Consider the following 6,000-nt stretch of genomic DNA (forward strand, 5'->3'; position numbering starts at 1 on the left):
CAAGACAGTATAATTTTGGGTTTACACTCCAGAGGGGTGCATGCCTGAGGAGGTGTGAGTTGCCTTAGCTGTAGCCTTCCTATACAGGGGCTGGTCAGAAAGCCTGCATGTAACTGCAGCTGGGTGTGTCCCTATCTGTATGTATGCTGGTGAAAGTGCAGGCTGGAGGGCTTTGCAGCTTGTCACAACAGTACAGTGTGAGAGGGAGCCCAGGCTGGTGGGCGAGGGGGCTCAGTGGTACCCCAGTTCCAGGTGGCACCCTGGGGGGAACTCGTCACACCCACCAGCTAGATACTTGTGCAATACACAGGGGAAACCGAGGCACACACAGTATTCAAACAAAGCATTAAGAAAATTCCCACTTTGTCACAGTCTACAAATGTGTTACATCAATGACATGGTTCAGCTAAAAGTACTTTTCAAAACTAAATGTCTGTTATAAATACTGTGAAGGGGATGCTCACCTGATGAGTGCCTCCTTGCAGCTGGGTATGCTGCTGCAGTCCTTTTCCTGCTTTTGGAACTTCTATAAGTTGTTGATCTTGCTTGGTCTTCAGTGGCTCAGCTGCCACACAGTCAAAATCAACCCCTTCCGGAGTAGCAAAGAGTCTAACAAATAAACAGTTTACCTGCCCTCACTAAGATCTTCATCCCTGGCTCTGTGTTCTTTAAATTCAGTCCTTCACTTGGACTTCCAGACAAGCCCTGTGTCCTTCTTTGGGTTTATACTACTTTACCTGTGGCCTGAGAAGAGCCTGAGCCCACCTCTTACTCCGTGGTCCATCCCATGGACCCTATAAACAGCAGCCATGTACTGTTCAATTCAGTTTCTTGCTGCCACTTTCCTGGGCTCCTTTATCTTCATCCTTATCCCTGGGTCAACAGTCTCAGGTACCTCTCTTCCTACTAATTTAGTTATGCAAGTGCGGCCAGAGATAAACTATGGCTAAGCCCCACACTCCTTTGCCTAAAGAGGGAGACCCATCCAGACTCTTCTGGTCCCAGTCAGGGACTGCCCTGCTAAGACCCTGCAACTCCCTTTATCAGGGCCTTCTGGGCTCTGATTGGGTGTTGCTAGCCCTTCTAGCCCTTGGAGTACCAGGTCTGTTTAGTTTCCTGGATGGCTACTCCAGAAAGGCCTCTCTAGGCAGGCTTGGAGGACTCACTTTTGCTGTTCCTTTTGTCCCACACTGCTGATTCCTAGGGTCAGATGTAGTAGAAACATTGGGCCTCCTCTAGGGAATGACAGAGGCCAGGTACATGCAGTCCCAAATACAAAACTGCAAGCATAAAGAAACACCCCCCAAAATGGCAGCATGCCATATTATTTTTATCCTTTTCCAAAAAGGCAGATCATAGTATTCAAATACACACTCTCTATTTTGTTAAGCCCCTGCTATTGTAAGGGTAGGACCCTTTAAAGTCATGACTACACTAGGGATTTTACAAAAACATTCCAGCCACTTCTGCCCATGCTGGTAGCCTTAGTGTATCTAGGCCAAGTTGGTGGTGACTGAAAGTTATTACCATCTGAAAGCTGCTTGGTGGCCTCTTGTTAGTCTCTGTTAAGTTTCTAGAGGACAAGTGACCACTGCACAAAAGCACCACCAACAATGGCCACTATGTTGGCAGTATTGGCAGAGAAGCTAAGGATGAGCATGAAGAGTGTTCTATCCTCTCACCAACAGAGCTGGTCCCTCCATGGTAAGTCAGCATAGGCAAGCATTTACTATTATATTATTATTAACATAGCTCCATAAATGTAGATATGTGTACAAAGACAGGATCCAGACCTTGAAGAGCTTACAATCTAACTGCAGCTAACTATGCTGTACCTGTTTTGTGGTTCTATGGAGGATTTCAAGTTTCATAACGATCAAGCTAGCACCTTTCACAACCACAAAATCCACACGGTTATGGTTGTGTGTGTTGGTTTGCTTGTTGTTTCAATTTGGGACCTGCATATACAAAATTACTGTCCATTTATTCTTAGACATCCAGGGCTGGATCCTCAGCTGCACCAAGCTAACACTTGGCAAAGCCTGCGTGGGGGAAGCAGACGTGATTTGAAGTCACCTTTCCACCTGTCCTAGTCTCATGGTTGGCTGGCAATAGTTAGAGATGCCACAGAACCATTCTAACCTACAGTAGCTGGATCGAACTTCCTAGAGACCATTCTGCTAGCACAGGATCACCAGAGTACAGAATGCTCCAACCCAATCCCTTCAACCTCTGTAATAGCCCTCTTCCCATGCCGGAATGTCTTGTACATGGATGTGGTGAAAGCGGGGAGAAATGGGTCACATAGAACTAACTACACATGCTTTGGTGTAGGATTCATACAAGGTTTATGCGCTTGGCAACATTCAGGGCACACCCGGAGTGTTGTGCTGGACCTGTGCACACACAGCTCCTTTCAAGGGCATCAACCTTGGAATCTCGCCCAGATGACATGAACCGTGGGAAGCCTCCCAGGACTGGGCTCAAGGCCCGAGAGCAAGGAATGCGGTAGATAGAAACTGGTAAATAAGAATGTTAAACAAAGCCAGTGTATTCCTTTTATCTGTTGGAGAATGTAATGCGCGGGGGGAGAGAAAGAATAAAGGGAAGCCTGTTAGCAGACCAGCCGCTTGCTTGCTAAAAGCTCTGTGCTGTCTTGTCATTGAACCGCCACAACTGGCGCCCAAACGTGGGGCCCTCAGCACTCACCTCGCCCGGCAAGGGTTTCAGATGCATCACTCATCCGCTTTGCGGATCCCGGTGAGTATTTTTCATTGTGGTAAGTATGGGAAGCTCCCTCTCTGCTTTGCAAGTGCACCACCGCAGTGAGCTACAGTATTTGCTGCGTAAGGCTCAGCATGACTGTCCCACTCGAGAACTCACTCTCCTGCTAGAGGAGGTGAGTGCCCAATGCCCGTGGTACCCTGAAGCCGGAACCCTTAAGCTAGCGGACTGGGAGCGGTTGGGTCAGACATTGCACAAAGAGCCTCAGGCGCCCGTGCAGGCTTTACACGCCTGGCACCTCTGCCGCGATGCGATACAGCGTGTCGCTTCGGACAGCCCCCCCCACTCCAATAGAGGGGCTGCCGATCTCGCCACCCCCGTCCGCTCCTGCAACCATCCCTCCCCCTGCTTCGCCCTCAGGGCCTCTATTACCAGCGCCTCCCTGGCCTTCCCCACTGGAGCCGGTGTGTGATCACCCTCCCCCTGTGGAGCCCCATGCTCCGGGGCCCCCCGGAGGGTCATCCGCGTCTGCTCAGGGGCTTTCGCTGGTGCAACAAATGGTTCACGCAGCGAAGACTCGCTCAGATCTTACAGCAGAGGAGCTGGCTGAGCTGGTCTCAGTTTGTCCGGTGACCTGGCAGGATGATGGCCAGGGCAACCAGGTTACAAACTGGGTCAGTTTGCCCTACTCGGTGATCAGAGACATAAAGAAAGCGATCCGCGAGTTCGGCCTCACTAGCACGTATGTGCGTGGTCTCATTGAAGGGCTAGGTACTGGGTACACCCTGATCCCTTAAGATTGGAAGGCGCTGTTGCGCATGATGCTGACACCTAGTCAGTATGTTATTTGGCTTAGTGAATTTCGGCAGATGGCAGAATGCCAAGCCCAGGTATATAGAGAGCAAGGTATCATTTATGAGCAGTTGGCAGGGGAGGGCCAGTTTGCTACTGTTCAGATGCAGTCTCAACTCCCTCAGGCCGTCTTCCCCATTATTTCCACCTGCGCCCAGCATGCTTTCCGGAAGGTCCCGGATTCAGGCAAGCCTACCAAAAGCTTTGCCAGTATCCGTCAGGGTGCATCAGAGTCCTTTATGGATTTTACCAACAGATTGCAGGAGGCTATTCTCCGGCAGGTGGATAGCCCTGCAGCAGCTCAGGAGATCCTGTTAAAAATGGCAGTTGAGAATGCGAACGAGGATTGCCGCCGTGCTCTCCAGGCGGCACAAGCCTCTGGGATTCTAGAGCTGTCAGACATGCTGCGGGCGTGCCAAAACATCGGCACCCAAGCCCATAAGGCTGGAGTTCTGGCTGCCGCCCTGCGGAAAAGCGGGAAGGAGGGGAAGCGTTGTTACCGCTGTGGTAAGGAGGGTCACTTTCAGCGGGAGTGCCGCTCATCGACGGCTCCCGCCCGCCCCTCAAAGAAGTGCCCCAAGTGTCGGAAGGGCTATCACTGGGCTAATCAGTGTCGTAGCAGGTCGGGAAACCGCATGACGGGTTCCCCCCGAACCCAGGGCGAAACGGGGGTGTTTCCCACTCAGACAACTGTTCCTCTGCTTTAAAACCCATAGACTCCATGAAGGCGGCGACTGCCGGAAGTGCAGGGCTTGATTTGATTATGCAGGAGGACGCTGATTTTCAGTTGCCGGGGGAGGTTTGTGCCATACCTACCCAGGTGACAGGACCTCTCCCTGCCGAATTTGTGGGTCTGGTTCTCCCTTGCTCACACGCTGGGAAACAGGGCTTTTTTGTCATCCCAGGGGTCATTGACGCCGATTACAACGGCGTTATTAAGGTTCAGGTGTGGACCCATCTTCCGCAGTCGCTCACGCGTGGACGGTCAATTGCGCAATTGATTTTAGTCCCCTATCAGGTGCCAGCTGAAGAGGATCGAGCCCGGGGCGGAGGCGGCTTTGGATCAACTCTGGCTCAGTCGCCATCTCACAACACGTCCTCTCCACTTGTTGCTCTAACAATGTCAGTCCGCCCCTCGAAACCTGTTAACACTTCTCTTAAATAATGTTCCTTTTACAGGGCTGGTGGACACTGGAGCTGACGTTACGGTGATTCGTGATCCGGAGTGGCCGGTCAGTTGGCCAACAGTTCCTTCTAAAGAGTTGTGGGGGATTGAGGGTAGCAAACCCGGGCGCCAAAGTTTGTCTTGGGTCACGGTCTCTAAACCAGGAGGCCGTGCCCTTGCTACAATCCGCCCTTTTGTACTCCCTGTCCACCTCAATATTTGGGGCCGTGACTTACTTACAAAGCTGGACACCACCCTCAATATTAATATATAATGGCCCGAAATCCTCCCTCACCCACCTTGCCATCCGCATTACCATTAGTATGGCAATCCTTAGAGCCCGTATGGATTGACCAGTGGCCCCTCCCCCTAGAAAAGCTGAAAGTGCTTCATTCACTTGTACAATAATATTTGCATGCACAGTGCTTGGAGAGCTTTACTAGTCCTTGGAATTAGCTGCTGTTATTTTGGCCTTTTAACTTTTTGGTGATTGTCCCTTTAATTTGATTGTGGACACGCATTATGTTTATCAGGTAATTGATCATTTACCCCTTGCCCTTATTACCCCTCAGGTCGATGTGGACCTTCTTCGCCTGTTTTTGTCCTTATCTCATCACCACTCGTAATTTCCATTACTTTGTTGCTCATATTTGCAGTCATACCCCTCTGCCTGGGCTACTCACTGAAGGCAATGCGCGTGCCGATCGCGCATTACGTGGTCAGGTAAATTCCCTTTTTTTCTGACCCCATTGAAAGCCATTCCTTTTTTCAATCAGTCTGCCTCTGTTTTGGCCCGGCAGTTTCACATTCCTGCTGATCATGCACGTTTTATTGTTCGTTCCTGCCCCCACTGTGCCGCTGCTGCCCCTACCTTTTCTTATGCCATTAACCCCAGAGGTACCGCAGCGAATCAGCTGTGGCAAATGGATGTCACTCACGTGCCACAATTCCGTCCCTATTTGTTTTTACATGTTTCAGTTGATACTTATTCGGGATTCCTCTGGGCGACCCCACAGCGTGGGGAAGCCAATCCCAAAGTTATTCACCATTTGCTAGCCTGTTTTCCTGTTATGGGTCGCCCAAGCCAGATAAAAACAGATAATGCCCCAGCCTATTGCTCCACAGCCCTCTCCATCTTTTGTGCACAATGGGACGTCTGTCTCACACACAGGATCCCTTATAATTCCACGGTCCATTGTTGAACGTGCAAATCGCACGCTAAAAACCTTGCTCGACAAACAATTAAAGCAAGGGGAGCT

This window comes from Lepidochelys olivacea (assembly GCF_965140295.1).
Source record: "Lepidochelys olivacea isolate rLepOli2 genome assembly, chromosome: 11".
NCBI lineage: Eukaryota > Metazoa > Chordata > Testudines > Cheloniidae > Lepidochelys > Lepidochelys olivacea.